This window comes from Rutidosis leptorrhynchoides, chromosome 1 (genome assembly GCF_046630445.1).
Source record: "Rutidosis leptorrhynchoides isolate AG116_Rl617_1_P2 chromosome 1, CSIRO_AGI_Rlap_v1, whole genome shotgun sequence".
Lineage (NCBI taxonomy): Eukaryota > Viridiplantae > Streptophyta > Magnoliopsida > Asterales > Asteraceae > Rutidosis > Rutidosis leptorrhynchoides.
The window spans coordinates 109,402,306-109,414,815 of record NC_092333.1 but is presented as its reverse complement, the minus strand read 5'-3'; the positions used below and the strand labels follow the sequence as shown (position 1 = coordinate 109,414,815).

The window sequence follows — 12,510 nt, the reverse complement described above, 5'->3', positions numbered from 1 at the left end:
AGTTCACGGGTCGGTTCATGGGTCGGTTCATGGGTGTCGGTTCATGGGTCGGATATTTAACCACTATACATGAATAGTCAACACCCAATCAAAATTAAGCAAAAAAAAAATTGACCAATGAGAGCCAAGTGTCTACTTTGATCAATATGAGATAAGGGAATTAATTATATTAAAATTATATTATACTATATACTAATTATGGACACAGCTCCCCAATCATATTCCACCACATCACCACATTCGCTACAGTATAACAGTAACCGGTCAAGGGTATTTTGGTCTTATGGACACAGCCCCCAATCATATTCCACCACATCACCACATTCGCTACAGTATAACAGTAACCGGTCAAGGGTATTTTGGTCTTTTTACACAAAAAAAAAAAAAAAAAAAAAAACTGAAACAAACCTGTTAAACCCACCTGCCTGGCCACTTCATCTACCTTCCTCATCCTTCTCCATTATTTTCTCCAGACTCTTCCATCATCTCCTCATCTCCTAATCCCCTCATCCCTATTTTTAAACTCCTTAGTCTCCCCAATTATCGCCTGATGGTGTCGCTGGAGGTTGCTGAAGCTACTGCGACGGCTACGACAGCTGCGACGGTGATGACAATGGTGATGGTGATGACGATGGTGCAACAATTAAGCAACGGTGGTGAACTAAGCCCTACTTCTCTGGGAGTTTTCGGTGAGTAACGATTGTTTATCCTCTTTTTTTTTTTTGTTCAATTTGTTGTTCCCACCGTTTCCTGATGGTTTGTTGCGATTACAAAGATCAATTTCTTATATAAAATAGACAAAGATGGAATTGTAGTTTGTTTGTGAATCATACTATAAAACATGAATTAGGATTATATTCGTTTGATTTAACCTCCTTTCCCTTTCTTCAGTGGTGTTCGATTAACCTGAAAAGTTAAGGTTTTTGCTTTAGTCGTTCCATGTTATTTTCAATCTGTTGTATCACCATCTGTATAATTCCAGGAGTTCTATTGTTTTTGTAAGTTGTTATGTTTCTTTACGACATGTACCGTTTTAGTATATTTTGAGAACTATCATGATAGTATACTGTACAAGATTTGAAAGAATTTAGACTTTTCAAGTAAATAATTGTGGCCTGTACTATTTCACAATCCATTACGGCCCATACCCATATGTGCTATACAAATTAAATTGGAAACTGTTTTGTTTATTGCATATATAATACCTACAGGAACATACTACATAGCATACTAATATTCATGCACTTTTAAATATTGCAGAATGGATCAGCAAATACAAGTAACCAATCTCAGCTCTGCAACTGAGAGACAGAGTGAAAATAATCGAAGCAGTAGTGCATAGGCGTTGGGTAGCAAAAAAACCTAACAATCCAAGGCAACATGGATTTGGTTGCATTCTGCTCGACAATCATGTAAGTAGAATTTCATACTTGACTTTTTTCACTTTTAGAAGTTACAACTATAGTTATTGTTAAAACTACCAAACAAACGTCGTTACGCACATTAGTGAAAAGTCGAGTAAAGAAATTGTTTAACAGATTACATGAACCGCAATTCAGGCTAACATGAACTACAAAGATAAAGACCATTTTGAAAGAATCTGCAACTCAAGTCAACATAAAGAATATTGAATTTTTATTTCCGAAGCGATCAAAAATTAGGACCAAACAATTGCTAATTTCTACCTCTCTGATAATTGGAATACAAACGGTTTCCGAGAACATACCAGCAGTGGGCTACCCGCAACATACTTCGAACTCAAATCATATAGAAAGCTAAATGCTTACACAATAGCAGGTAACACCAAATTTCCTATTTAGTTAAATTGAACATACAACATGTATTTACTTGATCTTATTAGATTTAGAATTCAAGAACTGACATATTTATGATTTTTGTATAAATCTGTTTGTGTTTATATTTCTGCATGTCATGAGCTGTCCATATTTTCATAACTACAATTTATCATGCTTTATTAGGTTGTGGTATTTCTTTTTATCTCATTTTGTTGTAAAAAGTACACTACCATTTGTTAATCATTCATTGTGTACATCAGTACTTTCTGTTTTATGAAACATTCGTAAGGCAGTTGTTTAATATAATCTTTTTTATAACTTTGCCATTTCATTTGGGTTTTACCATGTAATGACCTTTCTATTTTGACATAGGTAGATGTTACCATGCTTTGATTACCCTTATGTTCTTGTTCTTGACCATTTGTTAGTTACTCACTGTACACATAAAGACATACTTTTTTTTAACGGCTTGAGACGCATCTACTGTTTCCGCTGTTTATCATCATCTACAGGTATTATATAAACAGGTCCTCTAGAATTATCGAAATGTAAGGCAATATACATAGAAGAATAATCAACTATTTCAATATGATGCATCTACAAGTACCGCCTTTGTAAATATCCAATATTGACCTTATGTCCAGAAGACCGACTAAAGGGGATAGAAGCAGTAGTTTACAGATGCTGGATTGCTAAAATACTGAACAGTCCAGTACCAACAGCATACTGCTGTCTTTTGATCGAAACACACATAGGTACAGTCTAATTCAGTATAGCTGACTATATACAATTGATTGCCTTGAAAATATGCATAAATATATGATTTATTGAGTTCACTGCTATTAGTTAAAATCTGGTTGATTGTTTTGAAAATATAGCTTGCTGAAAATATAGTTGAGTGACTATCAACTTTTATAAATTAATGAAAATATAGCTTACTCTACTATTTCTGATTAATTAGTTTAAAATGTATATGATATTTATTTATGATTTATGTTTATGTTTTGTCCCAAAAGATAATTCTTTACTTTGATGTTACCAATATGGGTTGGACATATAACTTAAGTTTTCACATATTATATGCAGGTATGCATATCAAAGGCTATGTTCGTGTTTAACGTTGGCTGCTATGTGATTCCCATGTTTAACTAAAACCTGAAGGTACATACATGTGATTTAGATACTTCAATTTAGTGCATGTTGTTGTTCTATGAATGTATGCTGAATTTGGTAGATGTTTTCTGTGACTTTAGCCCCGTATTTTTAGAATGTTGAATTGCTTTGGTTGATCATAGGATGAACACTGATTGTGCCATTGGCAGGAGAATAATAGTAGTTATAAGACGAATTTTCTGAAAAGCACAAATAAGAGAAAAATCAATTAGGTGACATTAACCATGAATAGGAGGAAATCAAACATACGTACGCGACTTAACAACAAATAGATATGTTATAATAACCGTAGCCTACAAAGTGCTTTGAGGATGGAAGTCTGATTAATTAAGCATTTTATTCAAAAGAGAAAAAAATCATTAGTTTCATGCAAGTTTAGAGTAGATACATACAACAAGTAGCATTTTCAATTCTAAAACCAAACAATTATAAAGCATAAATTTTTTTTACGCCAACTGCTTTGCGTACTCATGTCAAAGCTTTTATACTTAGTTATGCTAATCATGCCATTGTCTTTTTTATTTTTATTAAAGCACTAACTAATTATGCCATTGTCGAACAAAGTAGATGGCGTCGAGTGTATTTAAATGGATATTTGCAGTTGTAAAATGGTTTCTTTGATTAATTGTGTTAGTTGTCATAACACTAGAGTATTTTGTACATTGCTCATTGTGGTTTGTTATTAAAATGACATTATTCTTTTTCTAAATATTAATTGTCAGGTTTGTGAGCTAGGCTTCAACTTGAACTGTCATAAGGTACATTTTTTACCCTTTGGTAAATTACATAAGATGGGCTTTTCTTGGTGGTTATTGTAGATTGTGAGTTTCTTGAGTCACTAGGGTTCGAGACTGATTTCAACATTTTCTGCTATGATTTTTTATCGTGGTTGTTTACCTTTTATTTTGTGTTAATGGTTGCTATTGGGTGTCATAAATTTAAAGTTTTTTTGTACCCATTTGGACCCTTTTGACCCGTTTGATCATTTTGGTATCAAATAGAGTAATAGTCACATTGTTTATGTCAAGTATATTGTATTAGGTTTGTTGTAAAGTTTTGGTGTTCCAAAAAAGAGGTCGGAAGTATTTTCGTTAAGGTAATCATTTTGACCCGTTAAACATCTAAATGTGCATAAATTTACCCATTCGTTCTATTTGTGTTGAAATTGATATGTTAAATTTTGTGCATCTCCCTTTTCCGCATAATCTAATTTTAGACCATGGAAATCCATCAGTGAGCAGCCAGCCTTTAGTAACTTACGCTGCAAATTTAGATTTAGCTATTGCTTATAACAACTTCTTAATAATTAAGCTTTTGCTTCTTCTTTTTATTTAAGTGCAAGTGTATTATGTATATGCATTTATTCATTCTTTTGGTCTCAGTAACTAATACATAAAGTAGCTACAATTTTTTTTTTACAAAATCCGCCGCAACGCGCGGACCTCATACCTAGTTAAAATTAAAACGGGTAGCAATTGGGGCGGAACAAAGACCAGTATCCGATCTTTTTTTTAGGTCGTACTTTTTCCTCAATCAAAAACTTCGATGCATGTAGCGATTTATTCAAGTAAATAAGTCTATAATCTGATTTGATCATTGCAGGTAGCGATTCATCCACTGAAAATTGCTAAACCAGTTACCGAACCGAGGCCAAAGAGTGCAATTCGGGCATTGTAAACCGCAATCTAGTGCTTTTATTTTCCTTTCAGGTATGCCAAAAATTCAACCCATTTTTTTCCAAGAGTTCAGGTAATTCGGTTGATTGGGTTGTATTTGAACTGCAGAGAAGCGGGACTTAACACCTGTAACGTGCTGTCTCCATGATTCCTGTTACAAACAAGAATAATTATTTCAATTTTAAGCTTTGAGATAACATATTTTATTTATGTCATTTATATTGGGGGCTGTTTGTTTAGGATTAAAATATTATTATATGTGTTGTGAATTAGGGGTAATAAGTAAATATAAAGTAATGATCTTCAATATGCATCCAAACACCTTCTTATAGCATATAAATAACCAATGAAAACATGAGAACTGTTAGAATACCTGATCAATCCCACGTATCTTCAAAACTACGGATCAAATAGCGTAAAAATGATGAGAGTATGTTATCAGGTCATTTTCAGATCAAACGAGTCTTTTTCAGTTCAGGGTTTTGGGTTGTTTTTAAAAAAGTACAATTAACTTAATTGTTCGAAGTAACTTAATTATTAGCATTTTTACATTCAACTGCAGAAGTAAGCTGCATTTTTGTTGCCTGAAAGTCATACAAGTATGAGCCTGTTAAATAGAGTTTAAGTTTGGATTCATGTTTGGAAATTTTACCATAAAGTTTAAGTTTTGATTTTATCATTAGTTATTGTTCATTAAGGTGAAGTGAATGCATTAAGTGACTGAAGTTCTAAATTTTGATAATTTGCTTCTATAACTAACGTATTACATGTAGGTAAGTGGGATAAAGAATGGATAAAACTTGGATTAATGCTCAAAGAACAAGCAAAACTTTTATAGATGGAGTCAACTCCTTTATTAATTTTGCCCGTGTTGGAGCTATAAGAGGGCGGATTGCATGTTCCTGCCTTAGATGTTGTAATGATAAATGGTTCAGTTTGGATGTTGTACAAGTGCATATACGGAGTTATGGTTTTTTACCGGGTTACACAACATGGATGTTTCATGGAGAGGATTATAGACATTCGTCGCTGTCTCCATCTACTTATATACAAGAAACTTTATTCGTTGAAGATGACATAAGAGGCCTAGTTCGAGATACTATTGGTGTTAATGATCCAAACTCTCAAGAATGCGATGGCAATGACCAAAACTCACAAGAATGCGATGATAATGACCCAAACTCACAAGAATGCGATGATGGTCACCCAAACTCACAACAAGGCGATGATAATGTTAAGTACATTCGATATAAGAAGTTATTAGAGGAATGTGATAAAGAATTATATCAGGTTTCAAATATTCTAATTTATCATTCACTCTACATTTATATCACATCAAGTGTTTAGGTGGAATATCAAATAAGTGTTTTGAGATGTTGTTGGAGCTTCTAAGAGATGCTTTTCCTCACTTAACATCACTACCGTCATCTGCTAACGAAGCTAAGAAATTGACTAATGAATTAGGACTTGGTTATCAAAAAATACATGTATGTCCAAATGATTGTATACTTTATTGGCGTGAGACGGAAACTCAACAATCATGTCATATATGTGGTGCTTCTAGATATGAAAATGATTTGGGTGACAAACAGGGCCAAAGTTCTAACTCGCGAAAGTCAAATAAGCCTGCAAAAGTCTTGCGTTACTTTCCTTTGATTCCAAGGTTGAAAAGAATATACATGTGTGAAAAAATAGCAAAGGAAATGAGGTGGAAATGAGGTGGCGCGATACGGGTCTTACGAATGATGGGAAGTTAAGGCACTCGGCAGATGGCCTTGCTTGGAAGGCATTTAATGGTCGGTATCCGGAGTTTGCTTCAGACCCTAGAAATGTTAGACTCGGCCTTGCGAGTGACGGATTTAATCCTTTTCGTACGATGAATACATCATATAGCACATGGCCAGTGTTGTTAATTCCTTACAATTTACCACCCTGATTATGTATGAAGGAGACAGTCTTTTATTCTTTCAGCAATTATTCCAGGGGCGAAAGGCCCTGGAAATGATATAGTTGTCTACTTACAACATTTAATTGAAGAGCTTAAATTGTTATGGGAGGGTGTGGATGCCTACGATGCTTTTTCTAAGCAACGATTTAAGTTGAAAGCTTCACTTATATGGATCGTGAATGATTTTCCTGCTTATGGAAACTTATCAGGTTGGAGTGTGAAGGGTCGTGTGGCTTGCCCGATTTGTGCGGATTTCACTCGTTCGATTTGGTTAAAGCATAGCAGAAGATTTAGTTATATGGGACATCGTAGATGGCTTGAGCAAAATCACAATTATCGATTTGAAAAAGACCATTTTGATGGTACTATCGAGGAAGAAGGTACTCCAACCATGTCAAAGGGATCTGATATATTAAAGCGATTAGGAGGTACACGTTTTATCTACGGAAAGTCAAATAAATCTTCTAAGAAGAGGCCAAGAGATAATGTAAAGTAAAATAATGAAGTGTGTATAAATATATGTATTTGGGTTAGCCCATTATATTAGTAGGGCTTGGCCCAAGTACTTCTTTTGTAATCATATTTAATATTTTCAACTTGGATAACAATGATTATAAGTTGTTAGTGAAATAAATTATTTCACCTTTTCTTAAATGCTATGCTATGCTAACGACTTTTCTTGGCTATTTATTTTGAAACTTCATCTGAATTTTTTAACTTTGACCTTCAAACTTCATTTGCCAGGCAATAATTGTAATAATTCTCGATTAGATCACAACCGTTCGTCCGTACAAAATATTTATTGTCACTCAATCAGTTTAATGCCCCACATGCTATGAATTTAAGCCATTGAAATGGAAGAGCAAATATTTCTGTGTCTTGTTTGAAAAAAATAAAAAAAAATAGTAAAGAATACTTTTTACTAGTGAAATGACCCGTGAAATCACGGGTTTGTTTAAAGAAATAGTTTAATGATATTTTAGGTATTAAGTGAACATAAATGCTAAAGTCATTTAGTTTAATGACCCGTAAAATCGCAGATTTCGACTAAGTAACTTGTCGTTTTTTACAAACATATTACTTCATAATATACTTAAGTTGGTCAGAATAGTGAACTAAATTTATTCTCCCACGACATTCTTCCAGTTTTCATCACAATTACTATTTTTTTGTCATAAAAGCTTATATTATAACATTTTATTGAGACATGTAGTTCGTATACATATGTAACGTAATTAATCTCGTAAAGAGAACTCATATTTGAATAATAATAATATTATAATAATAATAAATTTTGCTCTAAAAGTGAGTATTTTTTTAATACTCGTAATATATTAGTAATAACAAATGTCTCTTTAATATTCTTTAAAAAAATTAAATACAATTATTATATGAAGGTTGTACAATATGCTTCAAAGTTTATACATGTGTTCATGTAGTGTTATGTAAAATATTGTACATTTGTTATAAAGTTTGTACATCTGGTCATTGTGATGTTTTGTCATTAGGTTGTATATAATGCTTCAAATATTGTACATATAGTAATGGAGGTGTTTTACCTTAAGGTTGTACATAATGTTTCAAATATTATACATATGGTCATGGGGTGTTTTATCATAAAGTTGTACATAATGTTTCATATATTATATACAATGAACATGTTAATATTTTTATTAAATATAACTAATTATTTTAATGACATCATCATTAGGGGCTCATAAATTTTTTCTTTATTTTTGAATTTTTTTAAACTTGAATAAACCTTATTTATGACATTATCATTTTAGAGATTTATATGATACTATAAATAGATAAGATCGCTGATAATTTTATTTACTTTTTATCTTGGTATGTGAACTTTTTACCTTGGGTCAGAATTTTCATATTTTTTTTATTTTTTACTTTTTTACATTTTACTTGGTTAATAAATCATCTATTAACCTACAAGAAGTCTTGCAACTCAACTCAGGTTTTTAAGATTTTATATACATTTATTAATTATTTGTATATTATATAAAGATACATTTTGTAACTGAGGTAAAAGCACTAACCTCCATCGATTAATACAACAATATATCTCGTATATAACTATTTATATGATTTTATCGTTGTAACATTTATTTTGTCGATCTAATTGATAATTAATGAGAGTGAATTTTTTTTCCCGAAAAACATGAAATAAATAAATAAATAAGTACATTTAACTTAATTAATAATTAATTAGATTAATGACATCCGCTTAAGGGCTTTTTTTTTTCTTTTTGATTTTTTCTTAATAAAGGAATTAGCCTAATAATGACATCATCATTTAGGATTTTAATAGAAACTATAGATTATGGAAAATTCCACAATCAATATGTCAACCTTACGAACCCTTTTTTCCACGTCAAGTTTGATACATGTAACAGACCCATCGACTAGGAAAAAAATATACTATAACTAGAGAGGTTCCGGATCGCGCATTACGCAGTTACAATTGAATATTCGTTGCTTCGTACATGTTTGCTGTATCGGACGATATTATATACAAAGTGGCTAAGTATCTCTACGCAACTAACATTAGCCGAATAAGTCCGAAAATTGGCTATGTGTATAAACATAGCCTATGTTATCTAGTCTATAGTAAAGATGACCGACACATTAAGGAAACCCCATTGTTTTGAGTTTGTATTTTACCGAGTACGGTCACCTACTTATTCATACGAAATTTGAACGTTTAGAACCAAATTTAGATTGTGATATACGGAGTATTAAACAACTCTCATGACCCATGTATTTTTTACTCCTAGCTATAATAAAACCACCATGTTATCAACATATATATTTTTCTTAATTATGTACTCAACTACTTAATAAATTTACAATCAACATATATTAATAACCTAAGAATAAAACAATGTGCTAACAATTGGCCTTCTTTATCAACATATAGACATAGTTACAGTGAGGGCTTTTGCAGTAGTTTACAATCATGTGTTGCAACGCGCTTCCGTTTGTTAACTAGACCGCATTACGGCGCTCATCGCTTTGGTAAATTGATTACATGAAAAATTCACTAAACCATTTTATAGTCATTTCAGCAAGATAAAGGTACCCGGGAGGTGATCATGTACATTTAATATTATGATAATTATATTTGTATGTTAAAAAATAATATAGGGATCTAACTGTAAAGTTAAATCACTTTCATGTTTATTGTTAAAAAAAGCTCTGTTGGTAGTGCTTGAAAACTCCGTTGTGAATATAATTCGTTGCGTTTAGTTCATAAAATTATTTCGAGTTCAACACTGATGGAAGGAAAACATAACTCGAAGCGAAAAAAGATAAATTCCGTCAGAAAATGGGTTTTGTTTAATAGTTTTTGTATTAAATGGAAAGTTTACACTTTCTACCCTGAATTTTACTTTTATATCCCTGTAATTTACCTTTTATACTCTTTAAAGTTACCGTTTATACTCCCCAAGTAAGCCACATATGATGGAAACACTCCCCACCCAAATAGCAAAGGGTTATCGTTTGTGGTGCTCAAACGAATAAATTTTGAGTACCTAATATGTAACAGTTTAGAAATATCAGACTAAGTGCGCGCCGCGCACAGTGTCACGAACGTTTAGTCCAATTTTGCTATGTTTGTATAGTTGAGGGTACTAAAGTGAAACTTCTAAAATAAAACCTCACATGCTGGAGACTTCCAGATTTACTCTTCATTTCTTCCTTGTTCCAGAAAAAAAAAACAAGTTTTATTCATAAAAAGAGAAAGGTAAGGTTTGAACAATTGGAGCATGTTCTTGTTTTAGAACCCGAAATTGAAGTGTTACCTAGTGAAGGAAGCTCAATTACAACAAGTTATTGTCACCATCTTCTCCATTTCATTTACTTGTAAGGAACCCTTGCTCTTTTATGTTTAATTATTTTGGAGATTACAAAATCAATCACTTTTTTCTCGTAATTCTCAATTGTCAGATTATGCCCTTGTGGCTCAAGACTCTAAATAACCAAAATCTAATGAGAAATCCAAAATCATAATAAGAGAGATGCTCAGAAAAAAATATGCAGACATTCTGGATAGATAATCAAATTAATCCCTTCAGACATAAAGTTTCTTTTTCCTATACGAGTAGTGAAGAACTAAATGAGAATTTTTGTTGGTTTCGCCCGAAGTATCGGATCAATGGTCACCCATGAGTTATGTGTACAACTAGTGCCACAAAGACTTTTGGTTAGTTCTTTGATTATAAGTTGTTTATGGGTATTGGGAGGTGTTTTGGGGTTAGTAAGTGTTGATTTTTCATTTTTATGTTAGAAAGACGAATATGGGTTTTGAAACCCTAACTTAAAATTAATGTCATGCTAACCATGATTTCATGAAGTATAGTTGTCATATTATTAAAAGTAAAAGATGATTCTTTTACTACTTTGAAATTTTCTAAGATTTGAAGTTGAAGCCTTGCTATAAAATTGTATTTTTTTATGGATAATTTAGTCTAATTGAGGGACTTAGTTTACACTTGCAAATAGGTTTGGATGTATGTAGTGTACACCCATTAAGTGATAGACTTCCTTGACCCAAAAGCGGTTTGGTAATTGTCTTAATATTATTTATTGACATTTACATATTTGAGATTAATGATATTAAGATTAGTCTTGTAATCACTTGTAGTTTAATGTTATTAAGACTAGTCTTGTAACCTCTAAAGGCATTAAGATTAATCATGCAACCCCTAATAACATTAAGAGTTATTTTTGTAACCATCCTATGGTTTGATGACTATTAACTTAGTCATGTAACCTACTTTGTGGGTTAATGTTATTAAGATAAGTTTAATGTTATTAAGGTTGGTCGTGTAACCATCTAATGGTTTAATGACTATTATGAAATAGTCTTGTAACTACATCTTGTGGGTTAATGCCTTTAAAGATATATTCTTGTAACCATTTCCTATGGTTTAATAATACATTAATATATTGTCTTGTAACTGCTTCAAGTAATTATGAAATATCGTTATGTGCGATTAATTGGCCATTAAGTCTCATAATGTATTTCATCTTTTGGGTGCCTATATAAGAGGATAAACTATTTTCATGAGAAGTACAAGAAAGACACAAAATACTCTCTAGCAAAAGGTTCTTGTTTTCTGCCAAAATCAAGAACATCATCTCTGTCTTATCCCAAAGTGATATTCGTGTAACCCAGTCAATACTGGTCGAATAATTACTGTTGAAAAGTACATCATCTATGTCTTATCTCAAAGTGATATTCGTGTAACCCAGACAATAAGGGTCGAATAATTACTTTCAGAAAGTGATTACACAATTCAGTGATATATCCGGTCATCGATTATTTTACCCTACACGAAAGTTTTTTAATACCTCCAACAACCGAAAGTAATTATTTTGATATAATCGATGTAGGCTACGATGAAGCACATGATGACGAATTTCTCCAAACTTGATAAGTTTGAAGGAATTGATTTTAGGAGATGGCAGAAGAAGATGCACTTTCTTCTCACTAGCATGAGCGTGTCATATGTTCTGACTTCTACTATTCTTGAAGATCATGGTGATGAGGCTACCGTTGAACAAATTAGACAAAGGAGTAAGTTGGAGAAACGTGACTACATCGCTAGAGGTTTAATCCTCAATGGTATGGCTGATTCATTTATCAAAATGTTAATTTTGTTAAAGAACTATGGGTGTCACACCCTCAAAATGGACCAGGGGCAATTGTGACCATTCATATCATAACACAGTTGTATGAACGAGAACGACTCTATATGAGACGTTTTAAATAAAATCTTTATTAATAAAACAACGGAAGCAATAATAAATGTTTACATCATCATTAAAATGTATAATAAATGCTTGTAAAATAAATTATAATATGCGATGTGGACTCCATGCAAGCATCAAATCTATC

At 32.2% G+C, this 12,510-nt stretch overlaps 1 long non-coding RNA gene across 4 annotated transcripts; it reads left to right on the top strand.

The window, feature by feature from the left end:
* The first annotated feature begins 441 nt into the window (after positions 1-441).
* On the top strand, positions 442-6,351 carry LOC139863959 (uncharacterized). Of its 4 annotated transcripts, none has more exons than XR_011764456.1 (8): positions 442-689; positions 1,261-1,412; positions 1,560-1,797; positions 2,309-2,551; positions 2,883-2,957; positions 3,692-3,727; positions 4,572-4,678; positions 5,419-6,351. It is a non-coding gene; the product is annotated as an uncharacterized lncRNA (long non-coding RNA). The 4 variants fall into 4 exon arrangements; XR_011764458.1 differs by lacking the exon at positions 5,419-6,351 and adding an exon at positions 4,754-4,915 and having other exon boundaries at positions 2,324-2,551; XR_011764455.1 differs by lacking the exon at positions 5,419-6,351 and adding an exon at positions 4,754-4,915.
* Positions 6,352-12,510: the final 6,159 nt, after the last annotated feature.